We start from the raw sequence: 25,944 nt of genomic DNA on the forward strand, positions 1-25,944 counted from the left end.
TGGGACCATCATGGACCCTAGGCTGATTTACTTGCCTCCAGTTGCAGCTATGGTCACGCCAAGGGATAGGGTTTTTAAATCAGTAAACCCTGAGCTCCAGACCCAGTGCAGCTGCGAAAGGCTTCCCAAGGGCAGCCAAAAATTGCCTCAACATGCTCCCTCCAGCGCTTTTTTCCTTGGGAACATCCCTATACCTAGGCTGATTTATCTGCCTAGGGTTAGGGTTAGGGTTCAGCCTAGGGATGGGATTTTTTAAAACAGGAAGCCCTGAGTTCCAGGGGCACTGCAGGAGCCAAAGGCATCCCAAGGGGAAAGCAAATGTGCCACAACTTGGCTGTGTCCAGAGCTTTTTCCTTGGGACCATCCCGAAACGAAGGCTGATTTAGAAGCCTCCAGTTAGGGCTAAAGTTGTGGTTTTTTAAACCAGGAAGCCCTGTGCTCCAAGCACACTGCAGCTGTGAAAGGCATCCCAAGGGGAGCGCAAAAGTGCCACAACATGGCTGTCTCCACAGCTTTTTCCTTGGGATAATTCCTAAACCCAAGCAGATTTAAATGACCAGTGTTAGGGTTAGGGTTAGGGTTACGCCTAGGTGTAGAGCTTTTTCAACCAGCAAGCTCTGAGCTCCAGGCACATGGCAGCTGCGAAAGGCATCCCAAGGGGAGCACAAAAGTGCCAGAAAATGGCTGCCTCCACACGTTTTCGTTGGCACCATTGCTAAGCCTAGGCTGAATTACCTGCCTCCAGTCTCAGCTAGGGACATGGTTTTTTAAACCAGGAAGCCCTGAGCTCCAGGCACACGGCAGCTGTGAAAGGCATCCCAAGGGGAGTACAAAAGTGCAACAACATGGCAGCTTTCACAGCTTTTTCCTTGGCACCATCCCTATACCTAGGCTGATTTATCTGCCTAGGGTTAGGGTTAGCGTTCAGCCTAGGGCTAGGATTTTTTAACCAGGAAGCCCTGAGTTCCAGGCTTACTGCAGCTGCCAAAGGCATCCCAAAGGGAGCGCAGAAGTACCACAACATGGCAGCTTTCACAGCTTTTTCCTTAGGAAGAACCCTCATACCCGGCCGTTTTACCTTCCTAGGGTTACTGTTAGGCTTAGGCCTAGGACTTTGAAAACCAGGAAGCCCTGTGCTCCAGGCACACTGCAGCTGTTCAAGGCATCCCAAGGGGAGCGCAAAAATGACACAACTTGGCTGCCTCCGCTGCTATTTCCATGAGACCATCCCCAACCATAGGCTGATTTTCCTTCCTAGCGTTGAGGTTTGAGTTACGCCTAGGGTTAGTGTTCTTTTAACCAGAAAGCCCTGAGTTCCAAGAACACAGCAGCTGCCAAGGACTACCCAAGAAGAACGCAAAAGTACCACAACATGCCTGCCTCCACAGCTTTTTCCTTGGGGACATCCCTAATTCCTGGCTGATTTGCCTTTCTCGTCTTAGGGTTGGCGTTAGGCCTAGGGCTAGGATTTTTAAAATCAGGAAGCCCAGACCTCCAGGCACACTGGAGCTGTGAAAGGCATCCAAAAGGGAGTGCAAAAGTGCCACAACATGGCTGCTTTCACGGCTTTTTCCTTGGCAAGAAGCCTAACACCAGGCTGATTTACCTTCCCAGGGTTAGTGTTAGGCTTAGGCCTAGGGCTAGGATTTTTAAAACTAGGAAGCCCTGTGCTCCAGGCACACTGCAGCTGTTCAAGGCATCCCAAGAGGGCTGGAAAAGTGACACAACTTGGCTGCCTCTGCTGCTCTTCTCATGAGTCCATCCCGAACCATAGGCTGATTTTCCTTCCTAGCGTTGAGGTTTGAGTTACGCCTAGGGTTAGGGTTTTTTTAACCAGAAAGCCCTGAGTTCCAAGAACACAGCAGCTGAGAAGGACTACCCAAGAGGAGCGCAAAAGTGCCACAACATGGCTGCCTCCAGCGCTTTTTCCTTGGGACCATCATGGACCCTAGGCTGATTTACTTGCCTCCAGTTGCAGCTATGGTCACGCCAAGGGATAGGGTTTTTAAATCAGTAAACCCTGAGCTCCAGACCCAGTGCAGCTGCGAAAGGCTTCCCAAGGGCAGCCAAAAATTGCCTCAACATGCTCCCTCCAGCGCTTTTTTCCTTGGGAACATCCCTATACCTAGGCTGATTTATCTGCCTAGGGTTAGGGTTCAGCCTAGGGATGGGATTTTTTAAAACAGGAAGCCCTGAGTTCCAGGGGCACTGCAGGAGCCAAAGGCATCCCAAGGGGAAAGCAAATGTGCCACAACTTGGCTGTGTCCAGAGCTTTTTCCTTGGGACCGTCCCGAAACGAAGGCTGATTTAGAAGCCTCCAGTTAGGGCTAAAGTTGTGGTTTTTAAAACCAGGAAGCCCTGTGCTCCAAGCACACTGCAGCTGTGAAAGGCATCCCAAGGGGAGCGCAAAAGTGCCACAACATGGCTGTCTCCACGGCTTTTTCCTTGGGATAATTCCTAAACCCAAGCAGATTTAAATGACCAGTGTTAGTGTTAGGGTTAGGGTTACGCCTAGGTGTAGAGCTTTTTCAACCAGCAAGCTCTGAGCTCCAGGCACATGGCAGCTGCGAAAGGCATCCCAAGGGGAGCACAAAAGTGCCAGAAAATGGCTGCCTCCACACGTTTTCGTTGGCACCATTGCTAAGCCTAGGCTGAATTACCTGCCTCCAGTCTCAGCTAGGGACATGGTTTTTTAAACCAGGAAGCCCTGAGCTCCAGGCACACGGCAGCTGTGAAAGGCATCCCAAGGGGAGTACAAAAGTGCAACAACATGGCAGCTTTCACAGCTTTTTCCTTGGCACCATCCCTATACCTAGGCTGATTTATCTGCCTAGGGTTAGGGTTAGCGTTCAGCCTAGGGCTAGGATTTTTTAACCAGGAAGCCCTGAGTTCCAGGCTTACTGCAGCTGCCAAAGGCATCCCAAAGGGAGCGCAGAAGTACCACAACATGGCAGCTTTCACAGCTTTTTCCTTAGGAAGAACCCTCATACCCGGCTGATTTACCTTCCTAGGGTTACTGTAAGGCTTAGGCCTAGGACTTTGAAAACCAGGAAGCCCTGTGCTCCAGGCACACTGCAGCTGTTCAAGGCATCCCAAGGGGAGCGCAAAAATGACACAACTTGGCTGCCTCCACTGCTATTTCCATGAGACCATCCCCAACCATAGGCTGATTTTCCTTCCTAGCGTTGAGGTTTGAGTTATGCCTAGGGTTAGTGTTCTTTTAACCAGAAAGCCCTGAGTTCCAAGAACACAGCAGCTGCCAAGGACTACCCAAGAAGAGCGCAAAAGTACCACAACATGCCTGCCTCCACAGCTTTTTCCTTGGGGACATCCCTAATTCCTGGCTGATTTGCCTTTCTCGTCTTAGGGTTGGCGTTAGGCCTAGGGCTAGGATTTTTAAAATCAGGAAGCCCAGACCTCCAGGCACACTGGAGCTGTGAAAGGCATCCAAAAGGGAGTGCAAAAGTGCCACAACATGGCTGCTTTCACGGCTTTTTCCTTGGCAAGAAGCCTAACACCAGGCTGATTTACCTTCCCAGGGTTAGTGTTAGGCTTAGGCCTAGGGCTAGGATTTTTAAAACTAGGAAGCCCTGTGCTCCAGGCACACTGCAGCTGTTCAAGGCATCCCAAGAGGGCTGGAAAAGTGACACAACTTGGCTGCCTCTGCTGCTCTTCTCATGAGTCCATCCCGAAGCATAGGCTGATTTTCCTTCCTAGCGTTGAGGTTTGAGTTATGCCTAGGGTTAGGGTTTTTTTAACCAGAAAGCCCTGAGTTCCAAGAACACAGCAGCTGCCAAGGACTACCCAAGAAGAGCGCAAAAGTACCACAACATGCCTGCCTCCACAGCTTTTTCCTTGGGGACATCCCTAATTCCTGGCTGATTTGCCTTTCTCGTCTTAGGGTTGGCGTTAGGCCTAGGGCTAGGATTTTTAAAATCAGGAAGCCCAGACCTCCAGGCACACTGGAGCTGTGAAAGGCATCCAAAAGGGAGTGCAAAAGTGCCACAACATGGCTGCTTTCACGGCTTTTTCCTTGGCAAGAAGCCTAACACCAGGCTGATTTACCTTCCCAGGGTTAGTGTTAGGCTTAGGCCTAGGGCTAGGATTTTTAAAACTAGGAAGCCCTGTGCTCCAGGCACACTGCAGCTGTTCAAGGCATCCCAAGAGGGCTGGAAAAGTGACACAACTTGGCTGCCTCTGCTGCTCTTCTCATGAGTGCATCCCGAACCATAGGCTGATTTTCATTCCTAGCGTTGAGGTTTGAGTTACGCCTAGGGTTAGGGTGTTTTTAACCAGAAAGCCCTGAGTTCCAAGAACACAGCAGCTGCGAAGGACTACCCAAGAGGAGCGCAAAAGTGCCACAACATGGCTGCCTCCAGCGCTTTTTCCTTGGGACCATCATGGACCCTAGGCTGATTTACTTGCCTCCAGTTGCAGCTATGGTCACGCCAAGGGATAGGGTTTTTAAATCAGTAAACCCTGAGCTCCAGACCCAGTGCAGCTGCGAAAGGCTTCCCAAGGGCAGCCAAAAATTGCCTCAACATGCTCCCTCCAGCGCTTTTTTCCTTGGGAACATCCCTATACCTAGGCTGATTTATCTGCCTAGGGTTAGGGTTAGGGTTCAGCCTAGGGATGGGATTTTTTAAAACAGGAAGCCCTGAGTTCCAGGGGCACTGCAGGAGCCAAAGGCATCCCAAGGGGAAAGCAAATGTGCCACAACTTGGCTGTGTCCAGAGCTTTTTCCTTGGGACCATCCCGAAACGAAGGCTGATTTAGAAGCCTCCAGTTAGGGCTAAAGTTGTGGTTTTTTAAACCAGGAAGCCCTGTGCTCCAAGCACACTGCAGCTGTGAAAGGCATCCCAAGGGGAGCGCAAAAGTGCCACAACATGGCTGTCTCCACAGCTTTTTCCTTGGGATAATTCCTAAACCCAAGCAGATTTAAATGACCAGTGTTAGGGTTAGGGTTAGGGTTACGCCTAGGTGTACAGCTTTTTCAACCAGCAAGCTCTGAGCTCCAGGCACATGGCAGCTGCGAAAGGCATCCCAAGGGGAGCACAAAAGTGCCAGAAAATGGCTGCCTCCACACGTTTTCGTTGGCACCATTGCTAAGCCTAGGCTGAATTACCTGCCTCCAGTCTCAGCTAGGGACATGGTTTTTTAAACCAGGAAGCCCTGAGCTCCAGGCACACGGCAGCTGTGAAAGGCATCCCAAGGGGAGTACAAAAGTGCAACAACATGGCAGCTTTCACAGCTTTTTCCTTGGCACCATCCCTATACCTAGGCTGATTTATCTGCCTAGGGTTAGGGTTAGCGTTCAGCCTAGGGCTAGGATTTTTTAACCAGGAAGCCCTGAGTTCCAGGCTTACTGCAGCTGCCAAAGGCATCCCAAAGGGAGCGCAGAAGTACCACAACATGGCAGCTTTCACAGCTTTTTCCTTAGGAAGAACCCTCATACCCGGCCGTTTTACCTTCCTAGGGTTACTGTTAGGCTTAGGCCTAGGACTTTGAAAACCAGGAAGCCCTGTGCTCCAGGCACACTGCAGCTGTTCAAGGCATCCCAAGGGGAGCGCAAAAATGACACAACTTGGCTGCCTCCGCTGCTATTTCCATGAGACCATCCCCAACCATAGGCTGATTTTCCTTCCTAGCGTTGAGGTTTGAGTTACGCCTAGGGTTAGTGTTCTTTTAACCAGAAAGCCCTGAGTTCCAAGAACACAGCAGCTGCCAAGGACTACCCAAGAAGAACGCAAAAGTACCACAACATGCCTGCCTCCACAGCTTTTTCCTTGGGGACATCCCTAATTCCTGGCTGATTTGCCTTTCTCGTCTTAGGGTTGGCGTTAGGCCTAGGGCTAGGATTTTTAAAATCAGGAAGCCCAGACCTCCAGGCACACTGGAGCTGTGAAAGGCATCCAAAAGGGAGTGCAAAAGTGCCACAACATGGCTGCTTTCACGGCTTTTTCCTTGGCAAGAAGCCTAACACCAGGCTGATTTACCTTCCCAGGGTTAGTGTTAGGCTTAGGCCTAGGGCTAGGATTTTTAAAACTAGGAAGCCCTGTGCTCCAGGCACACTGCAGCTGTTCAAGGCATCCCAAGAGGGCTGGAAAAGTGACACAACTTGGCTGCCTCTGCTGCTCTTCTCATGAGTCCATCCCGAACCATAGGCTGATTTTCCTTCCTAGCGTTGAGGTTTGAGTTACGCCTAGGGTTAGGGTTTTTTTAACCAGAAAGCCCTGAGTTCCAAGAACACAGCAGCTGAGAAGGACTACCCAAGAGGAGCGCAAAAGTGCCACAACATGGCTGCCTCCAGCGCTTTTTCCTTGGGACCATCATGGACCCTAGGCTGATTTACTTGCCTCCAGTTGCAGCTATGGTCACGCCAAGGGATAGGGTTTTTAAATCAGTAAACCCTGAGCTCCAGACCCAGTGCAGCTGCGAAAGGCTTCCCAAGGGCAGCCAAAAATTGCCTCAACATGCTCCCTCCAGCGCTTTTTTCCTTGGGAACATCCCTATACCTAGGCTGATTTATCTGCCTAGGGTTAGGGTTAGGGTTCAGCCTAGGGATGGGATTTTTTAAAACAGGAAGCCCTGAGTTCCAGGGGCACTGCAGGAGCCAAAGGCATCCCAAGGGGAAAGCAAATGTGCCACAACTTGGCTGTGTCCAGAGCTTTTTCCTTGGGACCGTCCCGAAACGAAGGCTGATTTAGAAGCCTCCAGTTAGGGCTAAAGTTGTGGTTTTTAAAACCAGGAAGCCCTGTGCTCCAAGCACACTGCAGCTGTGAAAGGCATCCCAAGGGGAGCGCAAAAGTGCCACAACATGGCTGTCTCCACGGCTTTTTCCTTGGGATAATTCCTAAACCCAAGCAGATTTAAATGACCAGTGTTAGTGTTAGGGTTAGGGTTACGCCTAGGTGTAGAGCTTTTTCAACCAGCAAGCTCTGAGCTCCAGGCACATGGCAGCTGCGAAAGGCATCCCAAGGGGAGCACAAAAGTGCCAGAAAATGGCTGCCTCCACACGTTTTCGTTGGCACCATTGCTAAGCCTAGGCTGAATTACCTGCCTCCAGTCTCAGCTAGGGACATGGTTTTTTAAACCAGGAAGCCCTGAGCTCCAGGCACACGGCAGCTGTGAAAGGCATCCCAAGGGGAGTACAAAAGTGCAACAACATGGCAGCTTTCACAGCTTTTTCCTTGGCACCATCCCTATACCTAGGCTGATTTATCTGCCTAGGGTTAGGGTTAGCGTTCAGCCTAGGGCTAGGATTTTTTAACCAGGAAGCCCTGAGTTCCAGGCTTACTGCAGCTGCCAAAGGCATCCCAAAGGGAGCGCAGAAGTACCACAACATGGCAGCTTTCACAGCTTTTTCCTTAGGAAGAACCCTCATACCCGGCTGATTTACCTTCCTAGGGTTACTGTAAGGCTTAGGCCTAGGACTTTGAAAACCAGGAAGCCCTGTGCTCCAGGCACACTGCAGCTGTTCAAGGCATCCCAAGGGGAGCGCAAAAATGACACAACTTGGCTGCCTCCACTGCTATTTCCATGAGACCATCCCCAACCATAGGCTGATTTTCCTTCCTAGCGTTGAGGTTTGAGTTACGCCTAGGGTTAGTGTTCTTTTAACCAGAAAGCCCTGAGTTCCAAGAACACAGCAGCTGCCAAGGACTACCCAAGAAGAGCGCAAAAGTACCACAACATGCCTGCCTCCACAGCTTTTTCCTTGGGGACATCCCTAATTCCTGGCTGATTTGCCTTTCTCGTCTTAGGGTTGGCGTTAGGCCTAGGGCTAGGATTTTTAAAATCAGGAAGCCCAGACCTCCAGGCACACTGGAGCTGTGAAAGGCATCCAAAAGGGAGTGCAAAAGTGCCACAACATGGCTGCTTTCACGGCTTTTTCCTTGGCAAGAAGCCTAACACCAGGCTGATTTACCTTCCCAGGGTTAGTGTTAGGCTTAGGCCTAGGGCTAGGATTTTTAAAACTAGGAAGCCCTTAGCTCCAGGCACACTGCAGCTGTTCAAGGCATCCCAAGAGGGCCGGAAAAGTGACACAACTTGGCTGCCTCTGCTGCTCTTCTCATGAGTGCATCCCGAACCATAGGCTGATTTTCCTTCCTAGCGTTGAGGTTTGAGTTACGCCTAGGGTTAGGGTTTTTTTAACCAGAAAGCCCTGAGTTCCAAGAACACAGCAGCTGAGAAGGACTACCCAAGAGGAGCGCAAAAGTGCCACAACATGGCTGCCTCCAGCGCTTTTTCCTTGGGACCATCATGGACCCTAGGCTGATTTACTTGCCTCCAGTTGCAGCTATGGTCACGCCAAGGGATAGGGTTTTTAAATCAGTAAACCCTGAGCTCCAGACCCAGTGCAGCTGCGAAAGGCTTCCCAAGGGCAGCCAAAAATTGCCTCAACATGCTCCCTCCAGCGCTTTTTTCCTTGGGAACATCCCTATACCTAGGCTGATTTATCTGCCTAGGGTTAGGGTTAGGGTTCAGCCTAGGGATGGGATTTTTTAAAACAGGAAGCCCTGAGTTCCAGGGGCACTGCAGGAGCCAAAGGCATCCCAAGGGGAAAGCAAATGTGCCACAACTTGGCTGTGTCCAGAGCTTTTTCCTTGGGACCATCCCGAAACGAAGGCTGATTTAGAAGCCTCCAGTTAGGGCTAAAGTTGTGGTTTTTTAAACCAGGAAGCCCTGTGCTCCAAGCACACTGCAGCTGTGAAAGGCATCCCAAGGGGAACGCAAAAGTGCCACAACATGGCTGTCTCCACAGCTTTTTCCTTGGGATAATTCCTAAACCCAAGCAGATTTAAATGACCAGTGTTAGGGTTAGGGTTAGGGTTACGCCTAGGTGTACAGCTTTTTCAACCAGCAAGCTCTGAGCTCCAGGCACATGGCAGCTGCGAAAGGCATCCCAAGGGGAGCACAAAAGTGCCAGAAAATGGCTGCCTCCACACGTTTTCGTTGGCACCATTGCTAAGCCTAGGCTGAATTACCTGCCTCCAGTCTCAGCTAGGGACATGGTTTTTTAAACCAGGAAGCCCTGAGCTCCAGGCACACGGCAGCTGTGAAAGGCATCCCAAGGGGAGTACAAAAGTGCAACAACATGGCAGCTTTCACAGCTTTTTCCTTGGCACCATCCCTATACCTAGGCTGATTTATCTGCCTAGGGTTAGGGTTAGCGTTCAGCCTAGGGCTAGGATTTTTTAACCAGGAAGCCCTGAGTTCCAGGCTTACTGCAGCTGCCAAAGGCATCCCAAAGGGAGCGCAGAAGTACCACAACATGGCAGCTTTCACAGCTTTTTCCTTAGGAAGAACCCTCATACCCGGCTGATTTACCTTCCTAGGGTTACTGTAAGGCTTAGGCCTAGGACTTTGAAAACCAGGAAGCCCTGTGCTCCAGGCACACTGCAGCTGTTCAAGGCATCCCAAGGGGAGTGCAAAAATGACACAACTTGGCTGCCTCCGCTGCTATTTCCATGAGACCATCCCCAACCATAGGCTGATTTTCCTTCCTAGCATTGAGGTTTGAGTTACGCCTAGGGTTAGTGTTCTTTTAACCAGAAAGCCCTGAGTTCCAAGAACACAGCAGCTGCCAAGAAGAGCGCAAAAGTACCACAACATGCCTGCCTCCACAGCTTTTTCCTTGGGGACATCCCTAATTCCTGGCTGATTTGCCTTTCTCGTCTTAGGGTTGGCGTTAGGCCTAGGGCTAGGATTTTTAAAATCAGGAAGCCCAGACCTCCAGGCACACTGGAGCTGTGAAAGGCATCCAAAAGGGAGTGCAAAAGTGCCACAACATGGCTGCTTTCATGGCTTTTTCCTTGGCAAGAAGCCTAACACCAGGCTGATTTACCTTCCCAGGGTTAGTGTTAGGCTTAGGCCTAGGGCTAGGATTTTTAAAACTAGGAAGCCCTTAGCTCCCGGCACACTGCAGCTGTTCAAGGCATCCCAAGAGGGCTGGAAAAGTGACACAACTTGGCTGCCTCTGCTGCTCTTCTCATGAGTCCATCCCGAACCATAGGCTGATTTTGCTTCCTAGGGTTAGGGTTAGAGTTACGCCTAGGGTTAGGGTTTTTTTAACCAGAAAGCCCTGAGTTCCAAGAACACAGCAGCTGCGAAGGACTACCCAAGAGGAGCGCAAAAGTGCCACAACATGGCTGCCTCCAGCGCTTTTTCCTTGGGACCATCATGGACCCTAGGCTGATTTACTTGCCTCCAGTTGCAGCTATGGTCACGCCAAGGGATAGGGTTTTTAAATCAGTAAACCCTGAGCTCCAGACCCAGTGCAGCTGCGAAAGGCTTCCCAAGGGCAGCCAAAAATTGCCTCAACATGCTCCCTCCAGCGCTTTTTTCCTTGGGAACATCCCTATACCTAGGCTGATTTATCTGCCTAGGGTTAGGGTTAGGGTTCAGCCTAGGGATGGGATTTTTTAAAACAGGAAGCCCTGAGTTCCAGGGGCACTGCAGGAGCCAAAGGCATCCCAAGGGGAAAGCAAATGTGCCACAACTTGGCTGTGTCCAGAGCTTTTTCCTTGGGACCATCCCGAAACGAAGGCTGATTTAGAAGCCTCCAGTTAGGGCTAAAGTTGTGGTTTTTTAAACCAGGAAGCCCTGTGCTCCAAGCACACTGCAGCTGTGAAAGGCATCCCAAGGGGAGCGCAAAAGTGCCACAACATGGCTGTCTCCACAGCTTTTTCCTTGGGATAATTCCTAAACCCAAGCAGATTTAAATGACCAGTGTTAGGGTTAGGGTTAGGGTTACGCCTAGGTGTAGAGCTTTTTCAACCAGCAAGCTCTGAGCTCCAGGCACATGGCAGCTGCGAAAGGCATCCCAAGGGGAGCACAAAAGTGCCAGAAAATGGCTGCCTCCACACGTTTTCGTTGGCACCATTGCTAAGCCTAGGCTGAATTACCTGCCTCCAGTCTCAGCTAGGGACATGGTTTTTTAAACCAGGAAGCCCTGAGCTCCAGGCACACGGCAGCTGTGAAAGGCATCCCAAGGGGAGTACAAAAGTGCAACAACATGGCAGCTTTCACAGCTTTTTCCTTGGCACCATCCCTATACCTAGGCTGATTTATCTGCCTAGGGTTAGGGTTAGCGTTCAGCCTAGGGCTAGGATTTTTTAACCAGGAAGCCCTGAGTTCCAGGCTTACTGCAGCTGCCAAAGGCATCCCAAAGGGAGCGCAGAAGTACCACAACATGGCAGCTTTCACAGCTTTTTCCTTAGGAAGAACCCTCATACCCGGCTGATTTACCTTCCTAGGGTTACTGTAAGGCTTAGGCCTAGGACTTTGAAAACCAGGAAGCCCTGTGCTCCAGGCACACTGCAGCTGTTCAAGGCATCCCAAGGGGAGCGCAAAAATGACACAACTTGGCTGCCTCCACTGCTATTTCCATGAGACCATCCCCAACCATAGGCTGATTTTCCTTCCTAGCGTTGAGGTTTGAGTTATGCCTAGGGTTAGTGTTCTTTTAACCAGAAAGCCCTGAGTTCCAAGAACACAGCAGCTGCCAAGGACTACCCAAGAAGAGCGCAAAAGTACCACAACATGCCTGCCTCCACAGCTTTTTCCTTGGGGACATCCCTAATTCCTGGCTGATTTGCCTTTCTCGTCTTAGGGTTGGCGTTAGGCCTAGGGCTAGGATTTTTAAAATCAGGAAGCCCTTAGCTCCCAGCACACTGCAGCTGTTCAAGGCATCCCAAGAGGGCTGGAAAAGTGACACAACTTGGCTGCCTCTGCTGCTCTTCTCATGAGTCCATCCCGAACCATAGGCTGATTTTCCTTCCTAGGGTTAGGGTTAGAGTTACGCCTAGGGTTAGGGTTTTTTTAACCAGAAAGCCCTGAGTTCCAAGAACACAGCAGCTGCGAAGAACTACCCAAGAGGAGCGCAAAAGTGCCACAACATGGCTGCTTTCACGGCTTTTTCCTTGGCAAGAAGCCTAACACCAGGCTGATTTACCTTCCCAGGGTTAGTGTTAGGCTTAGGCCTAGGGCTAGGATTTTTAAAACTAGGAAGCCCTGTGCTCCAGGCACACTGCAGCTGTTCAAGGCATCCCAAGAGGGCTGGAAAAGTGACACAACTTGGCTGCCTCTGCTGCTCTTCTCATGAGTGCATCCCGAACCATAGGCTGATTTTCCTTCCTAGCGTTGAGGTTTGAGTTACGCCTAGGGTTAGGGTTTTTTTAACCAGAAAGCCCTGAGTTCCAAGAACACAGCAGCTGAGAAGGACTACCCAAGAGGAGCGAAAAGTGCCACAACATGGCTGCCTCCAGCGCTTTTTCCTTGGGACCATCATGGACCCTATGCTGATTTACTTGCCTCCAGTTGCAGCTATGGTCACGCCAAGGGATAGGGTTTTTAAATCAGTAAACCCTGAGCTCCAGACCCAGTGCAGCTGCGAAAGGCTTCCCAAGGGCAGCCAAAAATTGCCTCAACATGCTCCCTCCAGCGCTTTTTTCCTTGGGAACATCCCTATACCTAGGCTGATTTATCTGCCTAGGGTTAGGGTTAGGGTTCAGCCTAGGGATGGGATTTTTTAAAACAGGAAGCCCTGAGTTCCAGGGGCACTGCAGGAGCCAAAGGCATCCCAAGGGGAAAGCAAATGTGCCACAACTTGGCTGTGTCCAGAGCTTTTTCCTTGGGACTATCCCGAAACGAAGGCTGATTTAGAAGCCTCCAGTTAGGGCTAAAGTTGTGGTTTTTTAAACCAGGAAGCCCTGTGCTCCAAGCACACTGCAGCTGTGAAAGGCATCCCAAGGGGAACGCAAAAGTGCCACAACATGGCTGTCTCCACAGCTTTTTCCTTGGGATAATTCCTAAACCCAAGCAGATTTAAATGACCAGTGTTAGGGTTAGGGTTAGGGTTACGCCTAGGTGTAGAGCTTTTTCAACCAGCAAGCTCTGAGCTCCAGGCACATGGCAGCTGCGAAAGGCATCCCAAGGGGAGCACAAAAGTGCCAGAAAATGGCTGCCTCCACACGTTTTCATTGGCACCATTGCTAAGCCTAGGCTGAATTACCTGCCTCCAGTCTCAGCTAGGGACATGGTTTTTTAAACCAGGAAGCCCTGAGCTCCAGGCACACGGCAGCTGTGAAAGGCATCCCAAGGGGAGTACAAAAGTGCAACAACATGGCAGCTTTCACAGCTTTTTCCTTGGCACCATCCCTATACCTAGGCTGATTTATCTGCCTAGGGTTAGGGTTAGCGTTCAGCCTAGGGCTAGGATTTTTTAACCAGGAAGCCCTGAGTTCCAGGCTTACTGCAGCTGCCAAAGGCATCCCAAAGGGAGCGCAGAAGTACCACAACATGGCAGCTTTCACAGCTTTTTCCTTAGGAAGAACCCTCATACCCGGCTGATTTACCTTCCTAGGGTTACTGTAAGGCTTAGGCCTAGGACTTTGAAAACCAGGAAGCCCTGTGCTCCAGGCACACTGCAGCTGTTCAAGGCATCCCAAGGGGAGCGCAAAAATGACACAACTTGGCTGCCTCCACTGCTATTTCCATGAGACCATCCCGAACCATAGGCTGATGTTCCTTCCTAGCATTGAGGTTTGAGTTACGCCTAGGGTTAGTGTTCTTTTAACCAGAAAGCCCTGAGTTCCAAGAACACAGCAGCTGCCAAGGACTACCCAAGAAGAGCGCAAAAGTACCACAACATGCCTGCCTCCACAGCTTTTTCCTTGGGGACATCCCTAATTCCTGGCTGATTTGCCTTTCTCGTCTTAGGGTTGGCGTTAGGCCTAGGGCTAGGATTTTTAAAATCAGGAAGCCCAGACCTCCAGGCACACTGGAGCTGTGAAAGGCATCCAAAAGGGAGTGCAAAAGTGCCACAACATGGCTGCTTTCACGGCTTTTTCCTTGGCAAGAAGCCTAACACCAGGCTGATTTACCTTCCCAGGGTTATTGTTAGGCTTAGGCCAAGTGCTAGGATTTTTAAAACTAGGAAGCCCTGTGCTCCAGGCACACTGCAGCTGTTCAAGGCATCCCAAGAGGGCTGGAAAAGTGACACAACTTGGCTGTCTCTGCTGCTCTTCTCATGAGTCCATCCCGAACCATAGGCTGATTTTCCTTCCTAGGGTTAGGGTTAGAGTTACGCCTAGGGTTAGTGTTCTTTTAACCAGAAAGCCCTGAGTTCCAAGAACACAGCAGCTGAGAAGGACTACCCAAGAGGAGCGCAAAAGTGCCACAACATGGCTGCCTCCAGCGCTTTTTCCTTGGGACCATCATGGACCCTAGGCTGATTTACTTGCCTCCAGTTGCAGCTATGGTCACGCCAAGGGATAGGGTTTTTAAATCAGTAAACCCTGAGCTCCAGACCCAGTGCAGCTGCGAAAGGCTTCCCAAGGGCAGCCAAAAATTGCCTCAACATGCTCCCTCCAGCGCTTTTTTCCTTGGGAACATCCCTATACCTAGGCTGATTTATCTGCCTAGGGTTAGGGTTAGGGTTCAGTCTAGGGATGGGATTTTTTAAAACAGGAAGCCCTGAGTTCCAGGGGCACTGCAGGAGCCAAAGGCATCCCAAGGGGAAAGCAAATGTGCCACAACTTGGCTGTGTCCAGAGCTTTTTCCTTGGGACCATCCCGAAACGAAGGCTGATTTAGAAGCCTCCAGTTAGGGCTAAAGTTGTGGTTTTTAAACCAGGAAGCCCTGTGCTCCAAGCACACTGCAGCTGTGAAAGGCATCCCAAGGGGAACGCAAAAGTGCCACAACATGGCTGTCTCCACGGCTTTTTCCTTGGGATAATTCCTAAACCCAAGCAGATTTAAATGACCAGTGTTAGGGTTAGGGTTAGGGTTACGCCTAGGTGTAGAGCTTTTTCAACCAGCAAGCTCTGAGCTCCAGGCACATGGCAGCTGCGAAAGGCATCCCAAGGGGAGCACAAAAGTGCCAGAAAATGGCTGCCTCCACACGTTTTCGTTGGCACCATTGCTAAGCCTAGGCTGAATTACCTGCCTCCAGTCTCAGCTAGGGACATGGTTTTTTAAACCAGGAAGCCCTGAGCTCCAGGCACACGGCAGCTGTGAAAGGCATCCCAAGGGGAGTACAAAAGTGCAACAACATGGCAGCTTTCACAGCTTTTTCCTTGGCACCATCCCTATACCTAGGCTGATTTATCTGCCTAGGGTTAGGGTTAGCGTTCAGCCTAGGGCTAGGATTTTTTAACCAGGAAGCCCTGAGTTCCAGGCTTACTGCAGCTGCCAAAGGCATCCCAAAGGGAGCGCAGAAGTACCACAACATGGCAGCTTTCACAGCTTTTTCCTTAGGAAGAACCCTCATACCCGGCTGATTTACCTTCCTAGGGTTACTGTTAGGCTTAGGCCTAGGACTTTGAAAACCAGGAAGCCCTGTGCTCCAGGCACACTGCAGCTGTTCAAGGCATCCCAAGGGGAGTGCAAAAATGACACAACTTGGCTGCCTCCGCTGCTATTTCCATGAGACCATCCCGAACCATAGGCTGATTTTCCTTCCTAGCGTTGAGGTTTGAGTTACGCCTAGGGTTAGTGTTCTTTTAACCAGAAAGCCCTGAGTTCCAAGAACACAGCAGCTGCCAAGGACTACCCAAGAAGAACGCAAAAGTACCACAACATGCCTGCCTCCACAGCTTTTTCCTTGGGGACATCCCTAATTCCTGGCTGATTTGCCTTTCTCGTCTTAGGGTTGGCGTTAGGCCTAGGGCTAGGATTTTTAAAATCAGGAAGCCCAGACCTCCAGGCACACTGGAGCTGTGAAAGGCATCCAAAAGGGAGTGCAAAAGTGCCACAACATGGCTGCTTTCACGGCTTTTTCCTTGGCAAGAAGCCTAACACCAGGCTGATTTACCTTCCCAGGGTTAGTGTTAGGCTTAGGCCTAGGGCTAGGATTTTTAAAACTAGGAAGCCCTTAGCTCCCGGCACACTGCAGCTGTTCAAGGCATCCCAAGAGGGCTGGAAAAGTGACACAACTTGGCTGCCTCTGCTGCTCTTCTCATGAGTCCATCCCGAACCATAGGCTGATTTTGCTTCCTAGGGTTAGGGTTAGAGTTACGCCTAGGGTTAGGGATTTTTTAACCAGAAAGCCCTGAGTTCCAAGAACACAGCAGCTGAGAAGGACTACCCAAGAGGAGCGCAAAAGTGCCACAACATGGCTGCCTCCAGCGCTTTTTCCTTGGGACCATCATGGACCCTAGGCTGATTTACTTGCCTCCAGTTGCAGCTATGGTCACGCCAAGGGATAGGGTTTTTAAATCAGTAAACCCTGAGCTCCAGACCCAGTGCAGCTGCGAAAGGCTTCCCAAGGGCAGCCAAAAATTGCCTCAACATGCTCCCTCCAGCGCTTTTTTCCTTGGGAACATCCCTATACCTAGGCTGATTTATCTGCCTAGGGTTAGGGTTAGGGTTCAGCCTAGGGATGGGATTTTTTAAAACAGGAAGCCCTGAGTTCCAGGGGCACTGCAGGAGCCAAAGGCATCCCAAGGGGAAAGCAAATGTGCCACAACTTGGCTGTGTCCAGAGCTTTTTCCTTGGGACCATCCCGAAACGAAGGCTGATTTAGAAGCCTCCAGTTAGGGCTAAAGTTGTGGTTTTTAAACCAGGAAGCCCTGTGCTCCAAGCACACTGCAGCTGTGAAAGGCATCCCAAGGGGAACGCAAAAGTGCCACAACATGGCTGTCTCCACAGCTTTTTCCTTGGGATAATTCCTAAACCCAAGCAGATTTAAATGACCAGTGTTAGGGTTAGGGTTAGGGTTACGCCTAGGTGTAGAGCTTTTTCAACCAGCAAGCTCTGAGCTCCAGGCACACGGCAACTGCGAAAGGCATCCCAAGGGGAGCACAAAAGTGCCAGAAAATGGCTGCCTCCACACGTTTTCGTTGGCACCATTGCTAAGCCTAGGCTGAATTACCTGCCTCCAGTCTCAGCTAGGGACATGGTTTTTTAAACCAGGAAGCCCTGAGCTCCAGGCACACGGCAGCTGTGAAAGGCATCCCAAGGGGAGTACAAAAGTGCAACAACATGGCAGCTTTCACAGCTTTTTCCTTGGCACCATCCCTATACCTAGGCTGATTTATCTGCCTAGGGTTAGGGTTAGCGTTCAGCCTAGGGCTAGGATTTTTTTAACCAGGAAGCCCTGAGTTCCAGGCTTAGTGCAGCTGCCAAAGGCATCCCAAAGGGAGCGCAGAAGTGCCACAACATGGCAGCTTTCACAGCTTTTTCCTTAGGAAGAACCCTCATACCCGGCTGATTTACCTTCCTAGGGTTACTGTTAGGCTTAGGCTTAGGACTTTGAAAACCAGGAAGCCCTGTGCTCCAGGCACACTGCAGCTGTTCAAGGCATCCCAAGGGGAGCGCAAAAATGACACAACTTGGCTGCCTCCGCTGCTATTTCCATGAGACCATCCCCAACCATAGGCTGATTTTCCTTCCTAGTGTTGAGGTTTGAGTTACGCCTAGGGTTAGTGTTCTTTTAACCAGAAAGCCCTGAGTTCCAAGAACACAGCAGCTGCCAAGGACTACCCAAGAAGAACGAAAAGTGCCACAACATGCCTGCCTCCACAGCTTTTTCCTTGGGGACATCCCTAATTCCTGGCTGATTTGCCTTTCTCGTCGTCGGGTTGGCGTTAGGCCTAGGGCTAGGATTTTTAAAATCAGGAAGCCCAGACCTCCAGGCACACTGGAGCTGTGAAAGGCATCCAAAAGGGAGTGCAAAAGTGCCACAACATGGCTGCTTTCACGGCTTTTTCCTTGGCAAGAAGCCTAACACCAGGCTGATTTACCTTCCCAGGGTTAGTGTTAGGCTTAGGCCTAGGGCTAGGATTTTTAAAACTAGGAAGCCCTGTGCTCCAGGCACACTGCAGCTGTTCAAGGCATCCCAAGAGGGCTGGAAAAGTGACACAACTTGGCTGCCTCTGCTGCTCTTCTCATGAGTGCATCCCGAACCATAGGCTGATTTTCCTTCCTAGCGTTGAGGTTTGAGTTACGCCTAGGGTTAGGGTTTTTTTAACCAGAAAGCCCTGAGTTCCAAGAACACAGCAGCTGAGAAGGACTACCCAAGAGGAGCGCAAAAGTGCCACAACATGGCTGCCTCCAGCGCTTTTTCCTTGGGACCATCATGGACCCTAGGCTGATTTACTTGCCTCCAGTTGCAGCTATGGTCACGCCAAGGGATAGGGTTTTTAAATCAGTAAACCCTGAGCTCCAGACCCAGTGCAGCTGCGAAAGGCTTCCCAAGGGCAGCCAAAAATTGCCTCAACATGCTCCCTCCAGTGCTTTTTTCCTTGGGAACATCCCTATACCTAGGCTGATTTATCTGCCTAGGGTTAGGGTTAGGGTTCAGCCTAGGGATGGGATTTTTTAAAACAGGAAGCCCTGAGTTCCAGGGGCACTGCAGGAGCCAAAGGCATCCCAAGGGGAAAGCAAATGTGCCACAACTTGGCTGTGTCCAGAGCTTTTTCCTTGGGACCATCCCGAAACGAAGGCTGATTTAGAAGCCTCCAGTTAGGGCTAAAGTTGTGGTTTTTTAAACCAGGAAGCCCTGTGCTCCAAGCACACTGCAGCTGTGAAAGGCATCCCAAGGGGAACGCAAAAGTGCCACAACATGGCTGTCTCCACGGCTTTTTCCTTGGGATAATTCCTAAACCCAAGCAGATTTAAATGACCAGTGTTAGGGTTAGGGTTAGGGTTACGCCTAGGTGTAGAGCTTTTTCAACCAGCAAGCTCTGAGCTCCAGGCACACGGCAACTGCGAAAGGCATCCCAAGGGGAGCACAAAAGTGCCAGAAAATGGCTGCCTCCACACGTTTTCGTTGGCACCATTGCTAAGCCTAGGCTGAATTACCTGCCTCCAGTCTCAGCTAGGGACATGGTTTTTTAAACCAGGAAGCCCTGAGCTCCAGGCACACGGCAGCTGTGAAAGGCATCCCAAGGGGAGTACAAAAGTGCAACAACATGGCAGCTTTCACAGCTTTTTCCTTGGCACCATCCCTATACCTAGGCTGATTTATCTGCCTAGGGTTAGGGTTAGCGTTCAGCCTAGGGCTAGGATTTTTTTAACCAGGAAGCCCTGAGTTCCAGGCTTAGTGCAGCTGCCAAAGGCATCCCAAAGGGAGCGCAGAAGTACCACAACATGGCAGCTTTCACAGCTTTTTCCTTAGGAAGAACCCTCATACCCGGCTGATTTACCTTCCTAGGGTTACTGTTAGGCTTAGGCTTAGGACTTTGAAAACCAGGAAGCCCTGTGCTCCAGGCACACTGCAGCTGTTCAAGGCATCCCAAGGGGAGCGCAAAAATGACACAACTTGGCTGCCTCCGCTGCTATTTCCATGAGACCATCCCCAACCATAGGCTGATTTTCCTTCCTAGTGTTGAGGTTTGATTTAGGCCTAGGGTTAGTGTTCTTTTAACCAGAAAGCCCTGAGTTCCAAGAACACAGCAGCTGCCAAGGACTACCCAAGAAGAACGAAAAGTGCCACAACATGCCTGCCTCCACAGCTTTTTCCTTGGGGACATCCCTAATTCCTGGCTGATTTGCCTTTCTCGTCTTAGGGTTGGCGTTAGGCCTAGGGCTAGGATTTTTAAAATCAGGAAGCCCAGACCTCCAGGCACACTGGAGCTGTGAAAGGCATCCAAAAGGGAGTGCAAAAGTGCCACAACATGGCTGCTTTCACGGCTTTTTCCTTGGCAAGAAGCCTAACACCAGGCTGATTTACCTTCCCAGGGTTAGTGTTAGGCTTAGGCCTAGGGCTAGGATTTTTAAAACTAGGAAGCCCTGTGCTCCAGGCACACTGCAGCTGTTCAAGGCATCCCAAGAGGGCTGGAAAAGTGACACAACTTGGCTGCCTCTGCTGCTCTTCTCATGAGTGCATCCCGAACCATAGGCTGATTTTCCTTCCTAGCGTTGAGGTTTGAGTTACGCCTAGGGTTAGGGGTTTTTTAACCAGAAAGCCCTGAGTTCCAAGAACACAGCAGCTGCGAAGGACTACCCAAGAGGAGCGCAAAAGTGCCACAACATGGCTGCCTCCAGCGCTTTTTCCTTGGGACCATCATGGACCCTAGGCTGATTTACTTGCCTCCAGTTGCAGCTATGGTCACGCCAAGGGATAGGGTTTTTAAATCAGTAAACCCTGAGCTCCAGACCCAGTGCAGCTGCGAAAGGCTTCCCAAGGGCAGCCAAAAATTGCCTCAACATGCTCCCTCCAGCGCTTTTTTCCTTGGGAACATCCCTATACCTAGGCTGATTTATCTGCCTAGGGTTAGGGTTAGGGTTCAGCCTAGGGATGGGATTTTTTAAAACAGGAAGCCCTGAGTTCCAGGGGCACTGCAGGAGCCAAAGGCATCCCAAGGGGAAAGCAAATGTGCCACAACTTGGCTGTGTCCAGAGCTTTTTCCTTGGGACCATCTCGAAACGAAGGCTGATTTAGAAGCCTCCAGTTAGGGCTAAAGTTGTGGTTTTTTAAACCAGGAAGCCCTGTGCTCCAAGCACACTGCAGCTGTGAAAGGCATCCCAAGGGGAACGCAAAAGTGCCACAACATGGCTGTCTCCACGGCTTTTTCCTTGGGATAATTCCTAAACCCAAGCAGATTTAAATGACCAGTGTTAGGGTTAGGGTTAGGGTTACGCCTAGGTGTAGAGCTTTTTCAACCAGCAAGCTCTGAGCTCCAGGCACATGGCAGCTGCGAAAGGCATCCCAAGGGGAGCACAAAAGTGCCAGAAAATGGCTGCCTCCACACGTTTTCGTTGGCACCATTGCTAAGCCTAGGCTGAATTACCTGCCTCCAGTCTCAGCTAGGGACATGGTTTTTTAAACCAGGAAGCCCTGAGCTCCAGGCACACGGCAGCTGTGAAAGGCATCCCAAGGGGAGTACAAAAGTGCAACAACATGGCAGCTTTCACAGCTTTTTCCTTGGCACCATCCCTATACCTAGGCTGATTTATCTGCCTAGGGTTAGGGTTAGCGTTCAGCCTAGGGCTAGGATTTTTTAACCAGGAAGCCCTGAGTTCCAGGCTTACTGCAGCTGCCAAAGGCATCCCAAAGGGAGCGCAGAAGTACCACAACATGGCAGCTTTCACAGCTTTTTCCTTAGGAAGAACCCTCATACCCGGCTGATTTACCTTCCTAGGGTTACTGTTAGGCTTAGGCCTAGGACTTTGAAAACCAGGAAGCCCTGTGCTCCAGGCACACTGCAGCTGTTCAAGGCATCCCAAGGGGAGTGCAAAAATGACACAACTTGGCTGCCTCCGCTGCTATTTCCATGAGACCATCCCGAACCATAGGCTGATTTTCCTTCCTAGCATTGAGGTTTGAGTTAGGCCTAGGGTTAGTGTTCTTTTAACCAGAAAGCCCTGAGTTCCAAGAACACAGCAGCTGCCAAGAAGAGCGCAAAAGTACCACAACATGCCTGCCTCCACAGCTTTTTCCTTGGGGACATCCCTAATTCCTGGCTGATTTGCCTTTCTCGTCGTCGGGTTGGCGTTAGGCCTAGGGCTAGGATTTTTAAAATCAGGAAGCCCAGACCTCCAGGCACACTGGAGCTGTGAAAGGCATCCAAAAGGGAGTGCAAAAGTGCCACAACATGGCTGCTTTCATGGCTTTTTCCTTGGCAAGAAGCCTAACACCAGGCTGATTTACCTTCCCAGGGTTAGTGTTAGGCTTAGGCCTAGGGCTAGGATTTTTTAACCAGGAAGCCCTGAGTTCCAGGCTTAGTGCAGCTGCCAAAGGCATCCCAAAGGGAGCGCAGAAGTACCACAACATGGCAGCTTTCACAGCTTTTTCCTTAGGAAGAACCCTCATACCTGGCTGATTTACCTTCCTAGGGTTACTGTTAGGCTTAGGCCTAGGACTTTGAAAACCAGGAAGCCCTGTGCTCCAGGCACACTGCAGCTGTTCAAGGCATCCCAAGGGGAGCGCAAAAATGACACAACTTGGCTGCCTCCGCTGCTATTTCCATGAGACCATCCCCAACCATAGGCTGATTTTCCTTCCTAGCGTTGAGGTTTGAGTTACGCCTAGGGTTAGTGTTCTTTTAACCAGAAAGCCCTGAGTTCCAAGAACACAGCAGCATCCAAGGACTACCCAAGAAGAGCGCAAAAGTACCACAACATGCCTGCCTCCACAGCTTTTTCCTTGGGGACATCCCTAATTCCTGGCTGATTTGCCTTTCTCGTCTTAGGGTTGGCGTTAGGCCTAGGGCTAGGATTTTTAAAATCAGGAAGCCCAGACCTCCAGGCACACTGGAGCTGTGAAAGGCATCCAAAAGGGAGTGCAAAAGTGCCACAACATGGCTGCTTTCACGGCTTTTTCCTTGGCAAGAAGCCTAACACCAGGCTGATTTACCTTCCCAGGGTTAGTGTTAGGCTTAGGCCTAGGGCTAGGATTTTTAAAACTAGGAAGCCCTTAGCTCCCGGCACACTGCAGCTGTTCAAGGCATCCCAAGAGGGCTGGAAAAGTGACACAACTTGGCTGCCTCTGCTGCTCTTCTCATGAGTCCATCCCGAACCATAGGCTGATTTTGCTTCCTAGGGTTAGGGTTAGAGTTACGCCTAGGGTTAGGGTTTTTTTAACCAGAAAGCCCTGAGTTCCAAGAACACAGCAGCTGCGAAGGACTACCCAAGAGGAGCGCAAAAGTGCCACAACATGGCTGCCTCCAGCGCTTTTTCCTTGGGACCATCATGGACCCTAGGCTGATTTACTTGCCTCCAGTTGCAGCTATGGTCACGCCAAGGGATAGGGTTTTTAAATCAGTAAACCCTGAGCTCCAGACCCAGTGCAGCTGCGAAAGGCTTCCCAAGGGCAGCCAAAAATTGCCTCAACATGCTCCCTCCAGCGCTTTTTTCCTTGGGAACATCCCTATACCTAGGCTGATTTATCTGCCTAGGGTTAGGGTTAGGGTTCAGCCTAGGGATGGGATTTTTTAAAACAGGAAGCCCTGAGTTCCAGGGGCACTGCAGGAGCCAAAGGCATCCCAAGGGGAAAGCAAATGTGCCACAACTTGGCTGTGTCCAGAGCTTTTTCCTTGGGACCATCCCGAAACGAAGGCTGATTTAGAAGCCTCCAGTTAGGGCTAAAGTTGTGGTTTTTAAACCAGGAAGCCCTGTGCTCCAAGCACACTGCAGCTGTGAAAGGCATCCCAAGGGGAACGCAAAAGTGCCACAACATGGCTGTCTCCACAGCTTTTTCCTTGGGATAATTCCTAAACCCAAGCAGATTTAAATGACCAGTGTTAGGGTTAGGGTTAGGGTTACGCCTAGGTGTAGAGCTTTTTCAACCAGCAAGCTCTGAGCTCCAGGCACACGGCAACTGCGAAAGGCATCCCAAGGGGAGCACAAAAGTGCCAGAAAATGGCTGCCTCCACACGTTTTCGTTGGCACCATTGCTAAGCCTAGGCTGAATTACCTGCCTCCAGTCTCAGCTAGGGACATGGTTTTTTAAACCAGGAAGCCCTGAGCTCCAGGCACACGGCAGCTGTGAAAGGCATCCCAAGGGGAGTACAAAAGTGCAACAACATGGCAGCTTTCACAGCTTTTTCCTTGGCACCATCCCTATACCTAGGCTGATTTATCTGCCTAGGGTTAGGGTTAGCGTTCAGCCTAGGGCTAGGATTTTTTTAACCAGGAAGCCCTGAGTTCCAGGCTTAGTGCAGCTGCCAAAGGCATCCCAAAGGGAGCGCAGAAGTACCACAACATGGCAGCTTTCACAGCTTTTTCCTTAGGAAGAACCCTCATACCCGGCTGATTTACCTTCCTAGGGTTACTGTTAGGCTTAGGCTTAGGACTTTGAAAACCAGGAAGCCCTGTGCTCCAGGCACACTGCAGCTGTTCAAGGCATCCCAAGGGGAGCGCAAAAATGACACAACTTGGCTGCCTCCGCTGCTATTTCCATGAGACCATCCCCAACCATAGGCTGATTTTCCTTCCTAGTGTTGAGGTTTGAGTTACGCCTAGGGTTAGTGTTCTTTTAACCAGAAAGCCCTGAGTTCCAAGAACACAGCAGCTGCCAAGGACTACCCAAGAAGAACGAAAAGTGCCACAACATGCCTGCCTCCACAGCTTTTTCCTTGGGGACATCCCTAATTCCTGGCTGATTTGCCTTTCTCGTCGTCGGGTTGGCGTTAGGCCTAGGGCTAGGATTTTTAAAATCAGGAAGCCCAGACCTCCAGGCACACTGGAGCTGTGAAAGGCATCCAAAAGGGAGTGCAAAAGTGCCACAACATGGCTGCTTTCACGGCTTTTTCCTTGGCAAGAAGCCTAACACCAGGCTGATTTACCTTCCCAGGGTTAGTGTTAGGCTTAGGCCTAGGGCTAGGATTTTTAAAACTAGGAAGCCCTGTGCTCCAGGCACACTGCAGCTGTTCAAGGCATCCCAAGAGGGCTGGAAAAGTGACACAACTTGGCTGCCTCTGCTGCTCTTCTCATGAGTGCATCCCGAACCATAGGCTGATTTTCCTTCCTAGCGTTGAGGTTTGAGTTACGCCTAGGGTTAGGGTTTTTTTAACCAGAAAGCCCTGAGTTCCAAGAACACAGCAGCTGAGAAGGACTACCCAAGAGGAGCGCAAAAGTGCCACAACATGGCTGCCTCCAGCGCTTTTTCCTTGGGACCATCATGGACCCTAGGCTGATTTACTTGCCTCCAGTTGCAGCTATGGTCACGCCAAGGGATAGGGTTTTTAAATCAGTAAACCCTGAGCTCCAGACCCAGTGCAGCTGCGAAAGGCTTCCCAAGGGCAGCCAAAAATTGCCTCAACATGCTCCCTCCAGTGCTTTTTTCCTTGGGAACATCCCTATACCTAGGCTGATTTATCTGCCTAGGGTTAGGGTTAGGGTTCAGTCTAGGGATGGGATTTTTTAAAACAGGAAGCCCTGAGTTCCAGGGGCACTGCAGGAGCCAAAGGCATCCCAAGGGGAAAGCAAATGTGCCACAACTTGGCTGTGTCCAGAGCTTTTTCCTTGGGACCATCCCGAAACGAAGGCTGATTTAGAAGCCTCCAGTTAGGGCTAAAGTTGTGGTTTTTTAAACCAGGAAGCCCTGTGCTCCAAGCACACTGCAGCTGTGAAAGGCATCCCAAGGGGAACGCAAAAGTGCCACAACATGGCTGTCTCCACGGCTTTTTCCTTGGGATAATTCCTAAACCCAAGCAGATTTAAATGACCAGTGTTAGGGTTAGGGTTAGGGTTACGCCTAGGTGTAGAGCTTTTTCAACCAGCAAGCTCTGAGCTCCAGGCACATGGCAGCTGCGAAAGGCATCCCAAGGGGAGCACAAAAGTGCCAGAAAATGGCTGCCTCCACACGTTTTCGTTGGCACCATTGCTAAGCCTAGGCTGAATTACCTGCCTCCAGTCTCAGCTAGGGACATGGTTTTTTAAACCAGGAAGCCCTGAGCTCCAGGCACACGGCAGCTGTGAAAGGCATCCCAAGGGGAGTACAAAAGTGCAACAACATGGCAGCTTTCACAGCTTTTTCCTTGGCACCATCCCTATACCTAGGCTGATTTATCTGCCTAGGGTTAGGGTTAGCGTTCAGCCTAGGGCTAGGATTTTTTAACCAGGAAGCCCTGAGTTCCAGGCTCACTGCAGCTGCCAAAGGCATCCCAAAGGGAGCGCAGAAGTACCACAACATGGCAGCTTTCACAGCTTTTTCCTTAGGAAGAACCCTCATACCCGGCTGATTTACCTTCCTAGGGTTACTGTTAGGCTTAGGCCTAGGACTTTGAAAACCAGGAAGCCCTGTGCTCCAGGCACACTGCAGCTGTTCAAGGCATCCCAAGGGGAGTGCAAAAATGACACAACTTGGCTGCCTCCGCTGCTATTTCCATGAGACCATCCCGAACCATAGGCTGATTTTCCTTCCTAGCATTGAGGTTTGAGTTAGGCCTAGGGTTAGTGTTCTTTTAACCAGAAAGCCCTGAGTTCCAAGAACACAGCAGCTGCCAAGAAGAGCGCAAAAGTACCACAACATGCCTGCCTCCACAGCTTTTTCCTT

Source organism: Melospiza georgiana, chromosome 16 (assembly GCF_028018845.1).
Source record: "Melospiza georgiana isolate bMelGeo1 chromosome 16, bMelGeo1.pri, whole genome shotgun sequence".
NCBI lineage: Eukaryota > Metazoa > Chordata > Aves > Passeriformes > Passerellidae > Melospiza > Melospiza georgiana.